Raw genomic sequence first — 22502 nt, 5'->3', positions numbered from 1 at the left:
GCACGCAGGAGAATGCTCAGAACGGGCGCAGTAGAACGGGCGCATTGTTCGAGCTCAAATATCGCACAGAAATGGCATTTGGTCCGCAGGATTGTTTTATACCACGTTTGTTTGTGGTACTTCCCTGATTCGAAAAGAATAAGTCAGATATTCACATCGTCTGTGGCGACGAGGAAGGGAACCGGTGGCGCCATCTCGATCGTTTGTTCGCCGTGAAGATTCAGCAAAGGAGGGGGGCGTTTGCGGGAGGTTCCAAGACTTTTTCAAATTCTTTTTAATTGGTCACAAAAAACGTAGTTTGGCAAAAACTGCGCGAAATTCGCTGACTTTCGGATGCCTATCGCAATCAATCTTTTCGTGCTTCGAGTGTCGTCTGCTTTCGAGGGTCGGGTAAGGAGCAGCGGCGGTGCGTTAACTCCCAGCGGGCAGGATTTTGTTGGCCCTGATAAGGGCCGTTTCTAGACGTTTTCTGGATATCCTGTGCCGCTCAGACGTCAAAGTCGCCGTCGGTGGCTTGGATGCACACATCCAGGCGGTCTCCATAACTTCTGAAAACGTTTGCCCGCATTTTATCCGTGATCTGGTCAAACGCGTGCTCACCCAGTCAAAAAAAAAAAAAACATTGGAACCACTTGGACATTCCAAATGGAACCAAGTGGACATTTCCATTGGTTCCAATTGGATTTCCCAATTGGAACCAATTGGTTCCAGTAGTGTTCTTGGACATCCGACCAATTGGACCCAACTGGACTAGCCAATTGGACCCATTAGGCCAGGCAGTTATTTCACCCAGAAAATATTCACAAAATATGTTATGTTCATTGAGAGAGGTAGCTAAATGTTTGTGAATAATATGCTCTAAAATCTTGGATAAATATTTCTACAACTGAACATATTATAATATGCAAAAGGAAAACTCAATTATGAGGACTGCAGGGAGATGTGCCTAGTGCCAATCAACATTGTTCTAAGGAATTGATATTAACAAGTTCTTATGGAAATAAAAGTCAACAGGCACAAATACATCACACGCAAGCAACATTCAGGCACTAGTAGCATATATTTGCTCAATATGTACATCCAGAGAACATACTTCTGCTCCAACTTATATACCCCATTTGTGAGGCTCTCATGCTGGGGCCAGTGGCGCTTGCCCACAAAGCGCAATTATTTAATTTAATTTCAGCTGCAGTGGTGGTGCAGATGATGAGTACAATTTAGTAGGTTAAGCTGCTGATAGCTCTTATTCTAGGAACCATATTGGTTCTACCTTGTTTGTCAAAAATGCAAACATTCATTGGAAAAATGGGGTGCTGTTGGGCGGGCCAATTGGATAATGGTCCAATTGGATAGTCCAATTAGACCGTCCAATTGGAACACCATTCCAATTGGAACCAGCTGGAAACTCAACTGGTCCAATTGGAACAATTTGGAACTAGTGGGAAATCCAATTGGTTCCAATGGTTTTTTTTTTTCACTGGGCAATGCGGGCCTTGAGCGCAGCGATGCTCGTCAGTGTGCCAGCGCTGTACACAAGTGATTTTATGAAGCCCCCAAACAAAAATGTCGCACGGAGTGAGATCAGGTGACCTCAGAGGCCAGGGCATGTTTTCTGGGCCGCGGCCTATCCACTTGTGCGGGGCATCCAACAAACGCCGAACCTTTGAGGCGTAGTGTGGTGCGGCACCGTCGTGCTGAAAAATGCAGACATCTTGCTGCATGTGACTCAGGTTGAGCTCAGGCAGAACATCATTTTGCAGCAGCGACAGGTAACAGTCGGCAGTGACAGTATCACTGAAAAAAAAAGGTCCCACGAACCCTTCTCGCCAAAATCCCTCACCAAACTGCCACACCTGGAGAGTGCATACGTGTTGTTGAAAACTTCGGATTTTCCCGCACCACTGTCGCGTGTTTGTTGAGATGGGAAATAGATTCATCAGTGAACAGTATAAACTGCAAATGTCCAGGGTCTGTAGCAATTCTTCTCTGCTCTGCGCGACAGAACTCCATTCGTTGTGCCAGGTCCTGGGCGGTAAGTTCGTGGAGCACGAAAAACTTTGTAAGGACGCAGCCCTCTCTTCCTGAGGTGTCGGCTCACTGCTGACGGTGTGGTGCCGAATAGCAAACCTGCGCGTCGGCAGGAAAGCCGAGGGTTGGAGCCGAAACCACCCTCAATTGCTTTAACAATAAAACTCCGGCAGCTCCCATCATCGCATCTTTTCGGTCTTGCGACAGTTGCAGCTTGGCGCTCCACCTTTTCAGAGATGAGTGATACGGCGGTGGGCGATGGAACACCGGACGGAACTTCTTACGCACGAAGAGCATGGAATTAGATGCCCACATCAAAGACACCCCATGGCGTTTTCTTCTTCTGTGTACGGTCTCATTTCTCGGTGCTAAGTTTCCCTACTTTAGAAAAGAGGGCAAGACTGAAAGCACAGACTGAGAAGCTGCAGTCGGTAGCGAACAGACGTACGCAGACGATCGAAAAGATTTATTGCGATAGGCATTCGAAAGTATGCGAATTTCGCGCAGTTCTTGCCAAACTACGTTTGTTGTGACCAATTAAAAAGCATTTGAGTCTTCAAACCTCCCGCAAACGCCCCCCTCCTTTGCTGAATCTTCACGGGGAACAAATGAGCCGCGCCACCGGTGCGATCGCTGACAGTACAGCTTGATTTCATTCGCCGTCGCCGCAGACGATGCGAATATGCGGCTTTTAAGGCGAAAGCCTTTATTACCTCATACTGTCAAGACCAAGACGTGTTAGCAAATTTCTCCGCGTTTCAGACTGGTTGAAATGGTCGTGACGTCACAGCGCGCGAATTTCAAACGGGGCCAATTGTACTTTGGCTAGTAATCATGCGACCAATTAAATGGATGATACAGTGATGCTGCAAGTAAGTGGACTGAGTTTAGTTAATTAGCTAATTAAGCAATTAGCCTATTTAAATTTTCTACTAGGACCAGATAAATAAATAAAACTGAGTAGGAAATAGGTCGAGTTGGGGAATCGAACCAGGGTCTTCGGAGTGCGATACGCTCACACTAACCACTCCGCCATGCCACCTTTTTTTTGTCTTTATTGCACTCCGCCATGCCAGCTCGATGGTTTGGAAGGAACAAAGGCGCGTCTAGTGAATTTGGCGTCTTCGTTCACCCCCATCTTCCTTCCCGTACGGCGAGGTTCAGGTGCCCACCGAGATATGCGAGACAGATACATTTCCTTCCCTCAAAAACCAATTTGCCGTCGAGCTAGGCGTAGAGCCGAACGGGCGATGGCGTTATGTGGACTCCTGGCAGCGTTGCAAGACGCTGTCGCGTTCCACTCTTAGAGGCGAAGCTTAACATCTCACATCAGTGACACAAGCAGCAACACTGCGCTTAAGGCGCCTCACCAAAGTGAAATGGGCTTTCAACAATGTTAAACACGGAAGCATCCTGGCCACCTTGAGTTCTACTGATTGTGGGGATAGGACCTACGCGTATGTAACAGATTTCTTGACTAATCGCCAGGCCTTTCTTCGGATTGAGGACGAGGAACATGGCCCACACATGAGGGGAACAAGGGGGTACCCCTCAGGGAGCGGTGCTATCACCGCTCCTGTTCAACATAGCTATGATGCGCCTCCCAAGACAACTGGCCCGAGTGGAAGGCATTCAACACGCTTTATATGCAGATGATATTACAATTCTGACCACTCAGGGGAGCTTTGGGGTCATGGAGGACCGCCTTCAGCAGGCCGCCTCCATAGTCGATGCGTATGCTGTTGACTGTGGGCTCCAATGTGCTCCAGCAAAATCAGAGCTTGTGCATGTCAGAGCGAACCCAAAGGATCGGACAGCAATACACATCTCTCTGTCACGAGGCACTATTAGAGAGGTGGCGGAGCTCCGTATTCTGGGCCTTTTCATTCAGCACACACTCAGACCGGACTCCACTATTGTGAAACTCAAGAGAGTAGGCGAACAGGTAGGGCGCATGATCCGCCGCGTTTACAACAAGCGGGGCGGTCTATGGGGCAGGGACGCGCTTCGGCTCGTCTATGCCTTCGTGACTAGCCGGATCCTCTACACCGTGCCATATCTACGCACTACTAAGCAAGACGAGGAGCGAATAGACGCCACCATCCGCAAACCAGACGCCACCAGTGCCAAATTAAGGCATTGGGGGTGCTAAATTCCTACCAGGAGCTGCGGGAGGCCCACCTCGTGAACCAATACACGCGGCTCATGCAGACGGCCCCTGGGGTCCGCCTGCTAAACCGCTTACACATCCAACACGACTGCACCCCAGAGGAGGCAGAGCGTATCCGAGTGCTGTGGCGCCATATGCTCTGGGTCTCCCCGCTCCCCCTTAACATGGACACCGACATGCACGAAAACAGACAAGCGCGGGATCGGGCTTTTGAGAGGCAACACGGCTTCCGACCCGGTGTATGTTACGTAGACGTAGCAGGGCCATCGCCCACGGGATTTTACACGGCCGCTGTCGTTCACCAGAAAATGCACGTTGATGCACTCTCCTTTCGAGCACCGGATTCAATGCGAACCGAGGAAGTAGCGATAGCGCTTGCTGCTGCCCACGCCCATTCGAGAATCATCATCACGGACTCGCGAAAAGCATGTTATCATTACTTGGCAGGGGAGATCTCCCCCTTAGCTGCTTGTATTTTAAGACGGACTGCCACTGATCCAACACCCAAAAGAATCATTTGGGCTCCTGGCCACCAGGGCTTACGAGGTAATGAGGCCGCTGACGCGGCTGCCCGAGCGCTCACTCACCGGGCTCCTCATCCCAGCTCTTCTGGCTCGGAGACTAACCAGCCGCGGCTGCGATTCAGGGAAGTAATAACGCATTACAGCGCAAACCACCGCCTTTTCCCGGCCCCTGCAAAGGGGCTGAGTAAGACAGAGGAGCGAACTTTTGAGGCGCCTGCAGACAGGTACTCTACTCTGTCCTGCAATCATAAAACATTACGATCCTAACACGGATGGGCGATGCCAGCACTGTGGGGAGACCTGATATCTTCCACATGGTGTGGGCATGTAATCAAAATCCCCACCTCCCCCCTTCCCCTGCCACTTCCAGAGAGGCATGGGAGAATGCCCTCAACTGCTCCTTGCTCGAGTCCCAAAGGGCTCTGGTGCAACGGGCGAGAGACGGGGCCTCGTCATGCGGTGTCCCGGACTAGGGACACCGACTATGCAGCGGGGCCACTCTGACTCCCAAACTCTATTTCACCAAATAAAAGTTTTCACCACTACCACCACCACTGCACTTTTAGTCAATAAAGTGCCCCCCCCCCCCTGAATTTTCTTCTTTACTGCCCCTCTTTCTTCTTTCACTCCCACTTCCTCCCTTCGTGGTCGGTGCGGTTCAATGTCCACCGGGAGGACAGAGAAATACTGCGCCATTTCCTTTCCTCAAAAAGCGCCGCGTTCAAAGGGCGAGGCAATCGCACCGAACGGGTGGTGGGGTTCAGTGGACTCCCTGGCAGCGCTGCAACATGCTGTCGCGTTCTACTCCTAAAGGCGAAGCTTAAGCGTCATTAGTTACCAGTTAATCAATAATTAGTAATTAATTAGTAATTTGACATTAATTATGTGTGACGTCATGGAGTGCTGACGTCACCAGTGACACAGAGGCAGTCAAAGTGGTGCGGAAAACGCTTTCGCCTCTACGCACTTTAGAGAGCCTAAGTTCCCCCTGAATATTTTTTGATCGATTCAGCCAAGTCACCCATACAAATGTAGCATGAAACAATTCTGCCGACCAAATGCCATTTTCTGTGCGAAATTTGAGCTCGAAGAATCCACTATTTTAGCTGGGAGAAGCATTCTACAGCGAGAGTTTATTTGCGCAACACGCGATAGCTCTCGCTCTACAAATCATGCGAACTCAATCCTCCAAGATTTGCTCCAACGCAAACCGCGGGGTCCCCATGAATTGAGGAAGCAAGCTGACAATGCAAAAAAAAAAATGGCTGAGGCTTAGCTGAGGTTAAGCCTAGTAAGATGCGAAGCATATTGTCGCCGAGTTGCATATCGAGCACGCCGCTTGGCTAGACGTTCTTCACGCTCTTCATCAGTCTCTGTAGCACGCCGCAACTTTTGCTTCTCATTCCAACGAGCAGCCCTGTTTCCAGGAGGCATCTCTATACCGTGTACGCCTAGCAGAGGCAGGCGCACCCCCTTGTATACCGCCGCTCCAGCATCACGTGTTCACTACAGCGCACCTAGCGGCACATTCGTCGCGACGTCTCGCGCGACGGCGCGAGCTGGGGCCCCGTTTCTCTATGTCGTTAGTCACGCATCACGTGGTCCTCCTTGGTCGCGACGCCACGCGCGGCTCCCCGTTTCTCATCTGCTGTGACGTCACGCACCACGTGGTCATCCTTGGTCACGACGCCTCGCGCGACGGCGCGAGTTGGGCCCCCCGTTTTTTATCTGCTGTGACGTCACGCATCACGTGGTATGACATGGAGGTCACGAAAGGTCAATGGTAATGACACCGCCGCGCTCGAGGAGCTGGTTTACGCTATTTTAGTATGCTTCGCATAAGAAGTTTTCCTCAGTTAAGCCCGGGATACATGCGACGTTTTTTTCGACGACATTCGCACGACAGAAACGTCGCGGCGGCGCGACGCCCGGCAGGAGATACATGGAGCGTTGAAGCGGCGGCGCGCCGCCGCGTGTATCCCTGGACGCGAAAGCAAATGTGATCAACAAATGGAAAACAGCACGGTGCAAGGAGATCTGTGAGAACAGCGACGCTGACGATTCTGTTAAAATCAGGAAAGTTTCACTTCGGCACCATTCTACAAATTTTAGTAGCACGCGCGCTTAACTACCTGTCAAGATTTGCGTGCTCGAATGCATGCCGTCGCGTATGTACCTTTCTTTGCACGGCCGCTCAGCCGCGGACACCAGCGGCTGTGGTTGTCTTCGACGCATTCGCTTCAGGGAGGGAGCGCATGCATTCCGATCGAAGATTCGGCCGTGTTCTCCAAAAAAAGCGACATTTCAAGTCTGATGAAGCATTTATTTTCACAATAACATTTCCGTGCCAAAAACACTGCGTAGCTCGACGGCCATGGCGGCGGCAGTCAGACGACCGGAAGAGCGGGCTTTCTGCGCTGCTATTGGCTCGCTTCGGCCGCCGCTTCCGGTCTCACCGGACGCCGCGCGTCAAAATCTAGCCGGTCCTGCACTCTAAGAAAAAAAGGTGTGATCTTAGTCTTTTTGGGGGGTAAAACACTTGTCGCTGAGCTGACACCTTTTTGGGGGTAAGGTTACGCTGTTTCATGGAGACTAAGTATTTATGCTCTCGCACATAGAGTAATGTTACGCTCTAATAGCCTAAACTTGCACTGACATAAGAAGAGTAACTTTAAACCAGTTAGGTATAACATTACGCCTTTCTAAAAGGGGTAAATGTTAGCCTGAGGAAAGCATAAACATATCCTAGCATGCAAGGTGCAAGTTTGCACCTTTAGCAGGTAAATTTATGCTATGTATAGAAGTGCAAAGTTACTTTGTCAAAGACTAAACTTATACCGTCATAAACAGAGCAAAGTTTGCACCCCTGTGGTGCAAGCTTATACCCTTACGTGATAGATAAAGTTACCCTTCTAGTGGTACAAAGTAATGGCCTACTGCAACGGGTATCTATGCACTACTCGGTGGTGTATTTATACTGTCCACACGAGAGCATTATTACCCTTCTGTAGCGTAAACCTGCCCACTGAATGCAGAACTAAAGTTGACCCTTATGGTAGAAGCCCGAGTCTTTCTGGAAGTGCAGGCAGTGTGAAAATGTTGCGACGAATCTCTCATGTGAGATGGTCTGTGTCATTGTGTGTTCAGGTGCAGGTACTACTGCAGAATGTACACAAAGAATTCATAAACGAATCGGAGAAAGAAACATACCGTCATATTTATTTTGTCACATGCTACACCATATTACAGCAATGACCCTGGCAGTCTTCTTCATACAAGTGGAGGCAGTATGTACCATGTATTTGACCTGCAGAGAAAAGAAAACATATTGTAACGCGGCGGCCAGCCGAAGAATGAGGCGTGGTGAACGATGGCTATGAGATGATTTAATGGCCGCTGGCCTAGCGCGGGCGCTCCGTCCCGCGCCACTGCCAGCTTCGTCTTCGTCACACTACCCGGGGCCTCCGAGCGATCGTCCAGATCGGTGACGAACAGACGGCGAAATGGCGATGGTCTTCAGTGAAGGATCAAACAATATGTAGAAGATGGTGCAGTGCTGGCCGCCACGATGAGAAAGATGGGAGAATGAGTCCCGGTCCACGAAGCATCCGCGCCGTAGGGTGCCAGGAGCTGACGGCCGGGGTCTCTGGACGCACCGAACGGCGGGGGCAGGGGGGCGGTGTCTTTACGTTTGGGTCTTGGGTCGGTGGGGTCTTCGATCGGTGGGGTCTTGGGTCGGTGGGGTCTTGGGTCGGTGGGGTCTTGGGTCCGTCGTGTCTTGGGTCCGTCGGGTCTTGGGTCGTCGTGTCGTGGTGTCCTGGCGGGGGACGGGGCTGGGGTGAGCGGCGAGGTCGGTTCAGGTCGGGCGGGCTGGGGCACGGCCGTGCGGCGCTGACCAGGTACTCACGGCCGACGTCCACGGCAGGCCCAGGACGCCGAAGCTCCGTGACCAGGATGGCGATGAAGGGACCCCAGCACCTCCACCAAATGTAACGCGGCGGCCAGCCGAAGAATGAGGCGTGGTGAACGATGGCTATGAGATGATTTAATGGCCGCTGGCCTAGCGCGGGCGCTCCGTCCCGCGCCACTGCCAGCTTCGTCTTCGTCACAATATAATGAATTTTGCAACCACAAAGCTCAGACGACGTGACCATGGGCTTAGTTAATTCAGGTCTAAAAGTGTAAACCACACAAAAGGCAGGGATAAATGGAAATGCATGAAAACAATGCCACAAGTGCAGGCTTCTGTTTATTATTGAGAACCAAAATCAGAAAAGATATGCAGGAAAAACAAAACATGTCCTAAATGGCAGCTACTTAATCACTCACATATGCTGACATTATCACAAGCACACCGGCTTCTCAGGAAAAATCCAGAATATTGTGCCCAGCTGCACGGTCAGGCTGTAGGCATCCCGGATGCCAGACTAAGAAGAGGGTCATATCAAGAAACAGAAAAACATGTGCATGAAATGGAAGCTACTAAAAGGTGATAAAATGAAATGCCGTTTAACAAACCCTTCCCTCCATTCTCGTGTTTTTATTTCTCCGTATCTAGAGTGGTTAAGGTTTCATGCAGCCCTTGCTAACAATATGTCTCTGGTCTCTGATGCCATTATATGTTTTGTTGACCATACAGTGAATTTTCTTCCTAAAAGGGAAGTGTAGGTGATTATCTGAGCATCAATGAGTGATACTTCAAACTGTAATTTTCCCTGCATATATTACCTGTGAATTCATTTCCAATTAGAAAACAGCAGGAAGCTTGTCCCTGTGATGGCATTTTTGGGTGCATTCCATTGTCACAGCCTTTCGATAGTTTAAATACCTGGTGAAAGGCCTATGCACAAAGGCTATGCACTATAAATCTTAGTGTACCACTCCTGGAAAACAAAGAAAAGCTTTTCGGCTAAATGTGAAATAATAGCAAGGGCAACTTACACATCTAAAGAATTGTCTCCATGCATGAGGTAACGTCATACCCAAAAAATTATTTGGACCACATTATAATACATACTTTTTATTCACGTTCATAGCCTGTTTCATACTACACCTCTACATTATGCCTGTGCAAAAAGCTTTGGTTATGGACTGGCCTTCACTGACAGACTACATTAACTACACAAGCAGTATAGAACAGTCTCCTTCTAAAGCACTATTTTTGCTTGAGGAAATTACAAATCTCGTCTTTTTATTTAGACAGTGCTGCTTCATCCAATGCTTGCAGCATATGCAGCAGCAGTAATTCTCATGAATTACATTTTGCTGGCACAATAGAATGTTACCTTTACACATCTTTTCAGATGCTTAGCATAATGAAATTGTAAACACTGACTGACAGCATTCAAGAATGGCTATTAAAACAGTTGCCTTCCATATCTGCTGTCACATGCAGGGCACGTGAGCTTAATTAAATTTTAAGTTCACTCCGATATGAAATAAAACTAATATGGATTCATGTGAGTTGGAAATTATTCACATCAATGAACAGCACCTTCCTACTCAAAAAGTGTGAACAGTGCAAAGAAGATTAACAGCCTCACGTAGCTGCATATCACATTAAGCTTCACATGCATAAACGGTGCTAGTCATATTAGCTTGGTAGCTTGCCACCCTGCCAAGCGTTACCATAACTGTGTCATTTTTTTCTGACGTCAGCAACATGAATTGTAGGTAGCGCCTCTCAAACTAATACAATATGAAATCTTTGCTGAAGTCCAGTCTACTTTTGCAGAAAAAAAACTGCATTTATACTTCATGCAATAAAAAGTGGTCACAATTAATCAAACCATTATTCAGAAATTCTTTCAGAACTATGTCCTCGAAAACATTGAAAAGCTCTAAAATCTCTGTAATAGAATGGCTGCAGCTGTGCACCATAGCATACTATGTTCACGGATGGACATCAAGTGATGATGAACTTGCAACAATGTCCCAATTACATAAAAACATACATACCACACACATCTAGTCCCGGCCACTTGTACGGTTTTGAAGAATCCAGGCTGAACTTCGGTGCTAGGAGTGACAATCGTTGTGCACCTTTGCATCCCTCCTTCTCCCAGGTGCGCTGCAATAGACGCGTCATTTATAGCGTTAGTGTAATGGTCAGTGATAACTTATATGTTCATTAAACCACGTAATGGCAGCACACATGCTCAAAAAACTACAGGAATATTTTGAAAATAAGAAACAACTTTTTATTCCAAATTTTATCCATTACAGCACTTGCCACATATTTATAAGAGGCATAATTGACGCAATGCACTGGCACAGTAAGCCTACACAAACTTCCACAGCACAATGGCCTATTACCAGTGAATTGCCACTAAGTGCCTAACATAATTAACATATTTTCTAACAGCCACTGCAGAAAAAAGAAAGAAGTATACTGTTACTGCTTATGAGATTGACAGTATTCATTACAGAATTTTTTTTCTTTAACAGATTACCGCAGTGCAACCAAAATCCTTATTGTTCTAAACAGAAAAGCTTAGATACTAGCGTATTCTTCTATTCAACCTCTTAGAGCGACATCAAACTTAAAGTCTCCCTCTTTCACCTCCAAGAGAATACAAGAGCACAAAAAGAGGTGACATAGACTGTACGCTTTTGTGAGCTAATGTTTGGCCACCAACTAGCCCCGACCTTTTCACTAGTAAAAAGAACTAAACAAGTTCACTTTTCTCTATTAGTTCTCAGCCTGAGTGAAGAGCCAGTTACATATCAACTTAACACCATTAGCAAGCGCATCTTGCCATTCGAATGCAGTAAAACTGCTGGCATGATAAGTCACATTCTGGGTTAGCAAAAATATTGCAAGGTGTAAGCGAAAACGGCCGCATGCCAGGAAGCGCAGAGCACAAATGAGCTGCTAATTTCGTGCCTATGAATAAATAAATTTCACGTTTACTGTTTTATCGTTTGCTTGCTACTCCGTGGTAAAGAAAAAAAATTGACGCCGTCCATTCGCAAAAAAAAAAGCGGCCTGGCAGAAGGAGTTGCCTTGCAGCGCTAAAATTATAAAGGGATTATGGTCCAATAAGAATCACATACAGTGCTGCAGTAGATGTGAGCACTGCGCGCAGTACGTGCAACAGAAGCGCGCACACTAATTTACTCGCCCCTTTCTGAACGGAGACTGCGGTTTGGACTTACCTTACTGAATGGTCGTGAGCAGGGACAAATACTTGGCGTTGAAGAGACGACCGGCAATGTTCTTTCGCACGGCAGACGAAGGATCAGAGCCTGCAGCGAAAGAAAGCATGAGAAAGATGCCGGCAGATTGCGCCGCTGCGATCGTGTGTTGTACACGATAGGCTTCCTCCGGCCGCACGCGACCGGCTCAAAACAAGAAATAGCAACAAGCAGCGGCTCGCGCACACAATCCATGATAAAAATCTGTACTGAACACACCATAACTTTATGGCAGGAAACAACCCGTATGATTAAACGAAAATGTCACTTACTTGTACGGTTGAAATTGGGCGCAAAGAATCCGTACGATGAGGGCGCCGCGACGATCTGGCGTGCGCTGTTTCTTTCAGACGTTGACTCTTTCGCGAAGATGTCGCCCACTGCAGCGTCACACATCGATGAAGCTTGCACGATGAAGTAATCGCTGAACAGAACCTAAACGCACACAGGCCCGTACTACAAGATGAAAAGAGGAATGCGCGTCGCGACTTGCACGACGGCAACCAGGCGCGGTAAACAGCGGCTTCGTCTTCGACTCTACGCGAGCGGCCAATCCAAATAGACAGGCACGTGACCTGAAGAGAGAGAAGGGAGAAGCCGGGCGAAACTACAACCCATCGCCAGCCATCGCTTCCAAAGCTTGCTTCGCGCCATAGAGGAATTACAGAGGAGGTTTTCCTTCCTCCATGCTTCGTGCCTTTCTTTCGTTCCGCCGGACCCCGCGCTTCCCTTCTTTTCCTTTTCTCCGTTGACTGAAAGAGCGTCTGCGTTCCCAGTAGTGTCCCAAGGTCAAGCCGCCCGCGTGGGGGGCGACAACCTTTGGTCCTTGCAATGTGCTGGTAGCTTATTATTTTTGCATGCGCCTCTCTGCCCTTGTGGCACGTATTTTTCCGCGCTTTCGGCGTGCGCACAACTCTTCCCTTATCGGAGACAAGCGCGGCGAGACTCGTCTTGTCAGTCCTTGCAGTATCCCTTTGAAGCTTTTAATGCAGCCAGCTATTACGCAGTATGAATTACGCAGATGCTGCCGTAAATGTGTGGCGTATGCAACAGAATAGTTTTCAGAGCAGCTGCAGCTTAAAGTTACGAGCATCATTCGGAAGTTCTCGTCAGCTCTCATTTACTACCGCGTACAGAAGGCACTGCGAAATATATACCAATAAACTGCCCTTCCTGTACTTCTAAATCAGTCATAGAACCGGCTAAAAAAGCGATGTAAATGCTGCAGTATTATTGATTCAATGTCAGGCACAGTAACAGTTTTAAATACTGATATTGCCGCGTGATATTGCTGCGAGAAATTTCAACTTTCTTTTGTGCTTTTGTGCTTATGGGGCCGCACGTGTGAGGAGAATCCGAAGAAAAACCGCTCTGTTCAAAAATAGTTGAACTCAATCGAAATAGATACAGCTGTAGAAATATTGATTTAATAAAGCCGCATCGAGTGATCAGAAGCGTCAGGCAAACAAAGGGGATTCACAACATTTGAACATTTGAGGAAGATGGCGCAGAAGAGGGCTTCAAACGACAGTCGACAACTGCTGATGCAGCAGTTCTCCCCTCTCATCGTTTCAGTGTTCGCGAAGTTCTCAAAATATTTTCAAAATGGGTCAACAGAGCAGAAATGGAGCACTGCCAGCGCTATGCGAGCAAGCATCCGTTAAGACGCTTCAACCGACTGGTTATTCGGGCGATTCCGTCTATTATACGCGCTTTCATTTTATTCAATATAGGCAGTTGCCACCGCTGAATTTATGCTTTTGTTAAAGATTGGTTCGTCAGTGCGATACAATGTGTCCTTTAGCTCAGTTTAGTTGTGCATACAAGACGTCTCAGTCATCCGAAGCAACTTACGATGATGAAGGAAAACCTGCCGGTTTATACGCCGTAGTTTCATTTATTTTCGAGCTTGGGTCTTCGGGCTGCGTCTATCTAGTGCAATGTACTGTTTAGTGCTTATCATTAGCCTCTGAACCATTCCATAAGAATTCACAATGCACTGCCGCAATATAAGCGCCTTTATTACTGTTTCCTCTGGCACCCGGTTGCGGAATTCGATGCTTCCATAGCGCTACAGTTAAAAAAAAAAATGGAGGCAGTAAACTTCATTTATGAATATCAGTACTATACTTGACTGCATTAAAGCTGCGCGGAACAACCTAAAAGCTAAAAGTTACGTACACGTACACTGAGTTTAAGCTAATTTCTGCTCTTGTAGGCGTGCAGCACAATTTCATACGCAAGAGAAGTTCGAATAGACTTAAATCGCGTTGGTCACCTCGCTCTCTGTTTATCAATTTTAAATAAGCTGAAATTGAATTGCTTCTATGTGAAACACTTGTACGCGCCAAAACATGATCAGGAAATGCAGCTATCTCGAAAACTGATTACTATGGGCTTCGCTATCTTGTGCCGAGAGAAAGGATCCGTACACTTGTTTGAAAGGAAACGTAGCAATGTCTTTTACGCTGCGTTGAGCAGTTTCCGAGCAGATGTACAAATGCTGGTGATCTCATAGTAGACCAGCAAAAGTGCGACTCTGAGGCCGGGCTCGTGTCTTGGTAAAAGTGCTCTAAACAAAAATGCACCTATATATATGGAATGGTCAGGCCACGTTCACAACTCAGTTCAGATGCAGAATTATTCCTTCCCTAGTTTCTTGCATTTTTGTTTTACAGCGTTGTCAGTATTAGTGGTGAAGATCACGCATTTATCAGCGAGTAGGGCTCTTTTTTGTTGTTGAAATGGAGCAGAAATATGAGAGTGCAATTTATTCGGGATTTGCGTTACATTGCATCTTCAGCTAACATAAAATTACAGCGTCAAAAATCTCGCTCGTTCGTCTGATTTTGATTTATTAACTTCTATGCATGTTAACCTGAACCCTTTCTGTTATTCGTCTGTTATTTGCTCAGGAACATGTGCCACAACGGGGGGTTATTCGAAAAGCAGTGCACGTTATTCGAAATTGTACGGAGGGAATTAACCGCCCTGGTACTTATCGTACTCTATTAGAAAATGAAGAACAGCGCTAACTAATAGAGCTTACGCTGGCTATGAAGCAAAACTGTTCCTTTGAAAGCTTTTATTACCTCTTTAATAAAAGCTTAACCACAAGCCGAAATTATAAGCGCAATAATTTTCATGCCTCTGGTGTGTTGAAGCGCTAAACTGTTGATTTCGTTCAGAGCTGCGATTGGTCAGAGGAGTAACACAGCACCGATCATGCCGTCTGTCTTTGCTGACTTACTTCTTTTTTAAAATGATATCCAATCACGAGTATGAAAGCACATGCACCGAATATTAGTGATTATTTTGGTCGTTAGCAACCAAGAGCATGTTTGCATGCGTGATGGTTGTCGTGGCCTATCGCGGCCAATGCACCTTTTTTCAGTAACGTTCTGTGCATCCGCCAAGCCTCTTCGTCCGCCATTATTGCCGACCATGTCAGGCGGAGATGGGCAGAAGATCGCTGTACGTGTTCTTCGAAGAAATAGCTTCTGGTCCCTTGAAGAAGCGAGGAGGTGCGGTCAGTGTCGCCAGCGCGGGTGAAAGGATCAATGCAGTGGGGGAGCGTGAGCCAGCGTAGCTTTTAACTATTGTCCTCAAAATAACCCCGCTACCCCGCTTTCGGGAGAGGGCCATCTTCGAGAGGGAGGGGAGGCGGTGAGGGCTGCATACTTTGCTGTACAGCGTCTTCGCGCAGAGGGAACACAGCTGGTTTGAAGAGTAAAAAAGGGGGTAAGTTTTCTGAAAGAGGCTAACGGCCTCCACCACCTCCACACGGGTGTAACGATGCACTCTGCAAAGTGCATCTTTAGTCCATGCGCCTTCAGATAGCACAAGTCGTGAAGATGCACCCTTCTTACACCCTTTTTTCTTAGAGTGTGAGCGGCGGCGGAGGGCGTTTTTCTCGACGCCGGGTGTCAAATATGCGCCGTCAAGCGAAAATCGACGACTCGCCGCGGTAAAAACGCTCCATGTACCGACTGTTGCGCAAATCAGAGAAAATCGAAGAAAAATTCTCTCGGCTTAACCGCGCGTTTGTTCGGGCTGAAATTTCGCACAGAGGTTGCATTTAGTGGTCAGTTTTGTTTTATACTATATTTAGGTGGGGTAGTTGCCTGATTCGGGCAGAATTATTTGGAAATCCCCATCGTCTGTGGCGACGGAGAACCAAAATCGAAAGACTTCGCAGCAATGGTACCCGTAGCGCCATCTCGCACCCACCGGAGAAACCCAGCTGTGCTAAGTGGAGAGCTCGTTTCTCCGATGACTGCGAGATGGCGCTACGCGTACCGTTGCTGCGAAGTCTTTCGATTTTGGTTCTCCGTCGCCCCAGACGATGGGGATTTCCAAATAATTCTGCCCGAATCAGGCAAGTACCCCACCTAAATGTAGTATAAAACAAAACTGACCACCAAATGCAACCTCTGTGCGAAATTTGAGCCCAAACAAACGCGCGGTTAAGCCGAGAGAATTTTTTTTTCGATTTTCTCTGATTTACGCAACACGCAATATTCAGGCCTTTAACGATGACGACGCGGGAGTTGCAGCCGCAGAATTATAACAAGAGAAAAACCGCGGAAGCACGAAAAAAACTGAAGGCTTAGCCGGACGCCCAACAAACGCGCTATTTCTCAACAGAAAAACCGCGGAAGCACGAAAAAACAAACTGAAGGCTTAGCCGGACGCGCAACAAACGCGCTATTTTTCAACAGAAAAACCGCGGAAGCACGAAAAAACAAACTGAAGGCTTAGCCGGACGCGCAACAAACGCGCTATTTCTCAACAGAAAAACCGCGGAAGCACGAAAGAACAAACTGAAGGCTTAGCCGGACGCGCAACAAACGCGCTATTTCTCAACAGAAAAACCGCGGAAGCACGAAAAAACAAACTGAAGGCTTAGCCGGACGCGCAACAAACGCGCTATTTCCCGCAGCAGACGACTTGAAGAGAATTTTACAGCATAGCAAGATGTCCACAGCAATAATAACAGCAATGAGCAAAATGTTCGTCAAAAGGGATCTGAAACCACAAGCGCCGCTGGGTAATTATCGACATGAGCAACCAACGCACTTCAATTGCATGGCTTGATAACAATTAAAAAACCAGATCGGAAATTTTTTAATTAACTGCAGTCTGTGCTCTACACAACGTAATAAATACATTTCTGGTGATGAGAAGGCGCAACGTAAAACGGAGACGAAAAATGTGGACGTTACGACGCCATGTACCAACTAGGGCAACAACAAGTTCTAATTAATAAATACACCAACTATAGCAGTACCAAGTTGTAGTTAAGAAATGCATGTTGCGAGAAAAAAAAAATTAAGTGCGTTCACTATGTAAGTAGATCAGTCTGATACGCGTAACCACAATGCAGTAACAATCGGACGGATAGACAAGTAAAAAGACACAGCAAAGCTCTGCAACGTCCGTTTGTGCGCACACGTCGCATCGTTCTCAAGCAGCGAGACGCAGCTAACCCATAGCGACTCATCATGACCGCGCCTAATCACAGCCCTTCATTTTGTTCGCAACGCTCTCTCAACGCCACTTTAGCGAACACCAAGCGAACCATGAAATTCATCAGCCAGCAGCGATTGCTGCAAAAGGTAGACAACTCACCTTACAGTCGAAGAGTCCCGTGCGGGCAGCGTGGAAGCCATGCTCTCAATCTTGACACGCAACGGCCAGGGGGTGACCCAGGACCTCCGGCTGCCGCTAGCCGCTCACCTCTTGACACCACGGCTCCGAGCAGCCAGTCCAGAATAATGTCCTCACGCACACACCACATTCACCAAGAGTCTCAACGTGACTACACCATTGCACCTCTCCAGCCCAACGCTGCAAAGGGTCACAGGACGCCGACTCGCAACGCCGTCCCCAGCGCAGCCGACGACAGCTTTCCATCGCGAGCATCCGCCGCGTTCTCTAACGCTCCGCGACATCTCGCTAGCGTTCCGGCACGATGGCTCCAAGTATTGACAAAAATGTCGCTCACATGACCTACTCGGCATCAATCATACCGCGAGGACACCCGCGACACCCATTTGCACTCCAACGTTCTCAGGTCGAAACCGAGCTCACCACCTCGCTAACAAATCACTCAGCCGCTGACGCTATATCGCTGCGTTTCTGGACAATTCGAACGCTTCTCGCTCGCGCAGCGAACGCTACAGCGAATGCACGCGCTACTTGACGCCTTGAGAATGAAGTTTCTTCTTTTCACATAAACGACGCAACATTGTTTGCGACCACATTATTCGGCGACATCTAAAATGAGTCAGCGAGCTCCCAAGAAAAGCTGCCACTGCGACGCCATTCCCGCAATCTCCAGGCCATCTATCGCCATCTTGAAGGGGGTCCCGAAAAGCTACGAGTGCGTCTTGTACGATGCCAATAGATTGGACGGTGTGGCATTGCAAAAACTATACTGCGTCCGTCCGCACCATGCCAACGTAATACTTCGTACAGGACACTCTACACCGAAGATACATATCTCACCAGAGCTGCTCTCAACAAAGGACAGCCGGAGCGCCTCGCATCCAGCCTGCACAAAACGATCGCGACACTCCGACCACCACCACCGCTCCGACTCGCCCAGGCCACACGCGGCCTCGTCACTGTAGAGCGTCTGTAGGGAGACTGGCCGGCGTGGCCACTACAACCGTAGTTAGAGTCACGTGCTCGTCGCGGTGACGTCAGTCACAGCAACGAGCCTAGCAACGGCGCCGTGCCGAAAAAAGCAATAAAGCTGCAAAAGCGTGACCTTGGGGAGTGTTGGGTTTGGGATGCCCCCCCCCCCCCCCCCCCCTTCTCTTCGAGGACCGTGGGAACATGGCGGTAGCGGCGAAGCTCAAAAAGGGGTGCTGTAGAACCTGTGATGCCTCCCCTCCTGCCTAAGTGGATTAGGCAGCGACCTTCCAGGACCGTGGGACCATGGTCGCAGCGGCGAAGGTCAAAGATCGCCGAAGGCCGAAGATGCGGCGACGATTGCGGCGTTCCGTGGCCGAGTCGACCCTCGGGTCAACGAACAGAGTGGTGGCGTGCTTAGTGAAAGACAGCAGTGTTTAATTACTGAGCCTCTACCCTCTCCCATCAACCGAGCTGCGGCAGAGCACCACGGCCCAGCGCCGCCCCTGCCGTGGGCGGTATCAACAGTGGCCGCAACTGTCCGTCTGATTGGGCGTCATTCTTCGAACTATTTCCCCAGACAGGGATCTGGGGAATCTGTGCGCTATTTAACGGGGTGTTGTTTTGAGGACTAGTGTGTGCACTCCCGCTAGCGAAGCAGTCCTCATCCACTGAGAGTCCCTCTCAGTTGCTCTTCTGTAATCATGTAAATAGCCTGTATAAAGTTTTCTTTGTTTTCTCATCGTAACCCCGTCTCCCGCCTTCCTCGTCCCTTCTCCGGCCCGACCACGCTCACCCGATCCCAACAACTGGTTGCCAGCGGTGAGATAGAAGCTACGTCTCAATAATTGAATTGCTCGAGATGCCCAAGTCAAGTCACCGGCTCCAACGGACCCCGGCAGCTACGTGATTGACGGCTTCAGCTACGCTTCCGAAGACCGAGAGATGGACGCGTCAGGTTACCGGCTCCAACGGACCCCGGCAGCTACGGGACTGACGGCGTCAGCTGTATCTCGGCAGGGTGAGTGCCCGATGTTTGCCATTCGTTTCGCCAGACCGCACTAGCACAGGCAGATGTTAGTAGTGGGATTTTGGATTTCTGGGGAATGAAAATTTGGCAGTTTTGTGTTTTGTTCGCTTCAAGCTGAGGCTTTTGGTTTTAGAGGGGATTAGCGGCACGAGGTGCGTTCCGCGATGGAGAAGTTCCAGGTAGAGGACCTCCTTGAAATTTTGGAAGAACTGGGCATATCAGTAGACCCCACTAAAACGAGAGAGGCGATTTTAGATGTGATGCGGGCGGAGGAGGTGACAGTCGAGGAGGCAGACGAGACGTGGGAGGCGATTGTTGAACGAAAAGCGGAGCAAGAAACGCGGAGGCTTCTCCAGGAGAAAGAGAAGCGAGAGGCGCAAGAAAAGCGAAAACTCCGTGAGGAGAAAGAGCAGAGAGAACTGCTTCAGCAGCAGGAACGGCGAAGGCTCCGAGAAGAGCAAGAAAAAGAATGGCAGGAGCAGTGTCGTAAGAGACGCGCTGAGCTCGACGAACTGCGTAAACGAGAGCAGCAGGATCTCATGCGTAAGATGCAGTTTCTAAAATGGAAAAGGGCTCGAGATCGTCTGAGGAGTTACCGCAGAGGCGAGAGCTTTAGATCTTTCCTCGAAAACTTCGAGCGAATTTGTAGTGAGGAGGAGCTTGACCTGGGTGAATGGTCGATGATGTTGGTGGCCATTCTCCCTGGTGACGTCGGCGGCGTATTAGCGCGCCTGTCCGACGAGGAGGTCGACAGCTATGCAGTAGCGAAAAGGGCCCTATTTCGCTTCTTCGGCATAAAGGTAGAAGTCGACTCCAAAGGTCAAAGTGATGGCAGCGGGCAGCGCTCCCATCAGTGCGTCAGCGACCAGCCAACGAACCCCGGTTGGTCCGCTGCGCACGAAAGAGTCGCTCAAGAGAGCAGTGACATGGCTGGTTCTAGCCCTGAGACAGTGGCCGCTATGGCAAATGAGGCGGAGGTTCGGCGGAAGAAATACGGTACTGAGCTTGTATGCCGCCGCACTGAAAGACAGCTTTCCGGGAAAGAGCGCCACGGAGAGTTACCAGATATCAACGTTGAAGCGCCAAGTAAGAGCGCAGCGTTAGATATGAAGAGCGATTCCAGTCAGATTTTCGCTGGAGTCTGGAATGTTGATGACGCCGCCCCGAAACGCCTAATTCAGGACAGAGAGCTGTTGCGCTCAGAGGAAACAGCAGAGGTCACGGGAGCGAGTGATTCTGCAGGTGAGCCGTCGCCTGGCACTCTGAGCAAAGAACCAGCGGCTTTGCTGCGCGACAAAAATGGCAAAAACGATGAGCCTTTGAAAATTGATGGGCCGACTAAGGCGAGGGCCGGCGGCTTAGCACCTGTTGACCACGCGCGAACTTTTGACGGGCAGCGAAATTCAACCGGCGAGGTTTCCGGAAGACGGCCACGCGTGAAGACAGCTGGTCCGAACACCTCTGCAAGAACGCAAAAAGCGCGGGTCAGGCTTCTGCATTTGAGGACCCGGCGTAATTTGTCGAAATTGCCACCGCGGCGCTCAAGGGTTCGCAAGCTTTGCAATATAGCCCAGCAGACTACGCGTGCGCATGCAGGGCGTAAACGACCTGCTCCATCGAGAGATAAGGCATGTGACGCGGGCGGCGTGCTAGAGAGAAGGGTGCACGGTCGCCGCACAAAAGAACGCCACAGAGGACCCGCGAGTCGGAGGGGGACACAGCATGCGGGGAACCAAGAGAAGGGGAAGCGCCGCTCTAGCACAGGCGGAACTAATCAGCTCCGCAGGTTTTTGGAAACCTTAACTGGTAGTCCGGCCGTCCGACCGCGACCGCGCAGGGCGCGGCTGAAGAAAACGAAGTAATGGATTCCTTGAATCACATGACGGTTTCGAGGTGCATTTCAGCACTAAGCACTTTTTGTATTTACTGTGTGCTTTTCCTTGTATTCATTTAATCAACTGTAGAAGAAAAAAAAAATGAAAGCAAACCAAGTTTTGAGCTTTTGTGCTTGAGTGGAATTTTGCATTTTTGTTACTTTCATTGTAGTCATGTAATCTTGACAAAGCTTGTTTTTAAGTAATCTTTGTATGGCGCAGTTCACTGTAGCGCGAACGATTTCCTTTGTGAACTGTAATCTCACCCGCGTTATTATCTATGTTTTGTTCTTTGACGGCATCACTCGGACGAGATTTGATGCGAATTGCCGTGCAGCAGGCACTTGTATATAGGTTTAACTGCGCTGCGAATTGTGAGAGCGCCCGCTGAGGCGCGGATGTACACCGAAGTTAAGGTGTCTATCGAAGTAACTCATGGGCGAATGTGGCATAGTCCCTCGCGTGGGCGCTACGAGATTACTTCGAGTTTTAGCCTTGTCGGGTTTGTTTTGTGGCTTGACACGCAAACTTTACCTGCGCTGACTGTTGCGTGTTATAGTGTCCGCGTACACGGAAGCACGAAGGGACATTGTAGCGTACGTAGCTCATGTAAGCTCCCAGAGAGGCTACCTTTTCAGCCGAATTTAGCTTTGCAGTAGGGTTATCTGCAGCATTTGTTACACGCTAGTGTCCGCTGACGCAGAGGCGCGAGCGAAGCCGCTCTTGGACATTTTAGCGTAGCTCGTGTGAGCTCTTAGAGGTACTACTTTGTGTAGCCGTATGAAGTTGTGCAGTATGCCACTTCTGCAAGTTTGTTGTGCAAGTTTCGCACATTTATGTCGTGTCTGCTGCCATGCAGAACGAAAGGAAGACGACATGGGAAATTGTCGTACTTAAGAATAGCAAGTAGCTTGGGGCAAAATTGCAAGCCTCTGTCTGACTTCTCGGCTGATTCCTGCCTGCCCGGGTGACATCGAGAATCGTTTCAATTTGTCCGACCGATTCTAGACCCATTCTAATTTTCCTTCTGTTTCTTGAAG

At 49.0% G+C, this 22502-nt stretch overlaps 2 long non-coding RNA genes across 2 annotated transcripts; both read right to left on the bottom strand.

The window, feature by feature from the left end:
* Positions 1-7919: 7919 nt before the first annotated feature.
* Positions 7920-10746, bottom strand: LOC149344007 (uncharacterized). The gene is made up of 2 exons (XR_016282755.1): positions 10681-10746; positions 7920-8029 (listed from the first exon to the last, which is right to left on the bottom strand). It is a non-coding gene; the product is annotated as an uncharacterized LOC149344007 (long non-coding RNA).
* Positions 10747-11836: 1090 nt separating this feature from the next.
* Positions 11837-12668, bottom strand: LOC149344006 (uncharacterized). The gene is made up of 2 exons (XR_016282754.1): positions 12192-12668; positions 11837-11970 (listed from the first exon to the last, which is right to left on the bottom strand). It is a non-coding gene; the product is annotated as an uncharacterized LOC149344006 (long non-coding RNA).
* Between the last annotated feature and the right edge of the window lie 9834 nt (positions 12669-22502).

Source organism: Amblyomma mixtum, chromosome 5 (genome assembly GCF_055824585.1).
Source record: "Amblyomma mixtum isolate Tamu chromosome 5, ASM5582458v1, whole genome shotgun sequence".
Lineage (NCBI taxonomy): Eukaryota > Metazoa > Arthropoda > Arachnida > Ixodida > Ixodidae > Amblyomma > Amblyomma mixtum.
The sequence above is the reverse complement of the archived record's forward strand: the minus strand, read 5'-3'. Positions and strand labels throughout refer to the sequence as shown.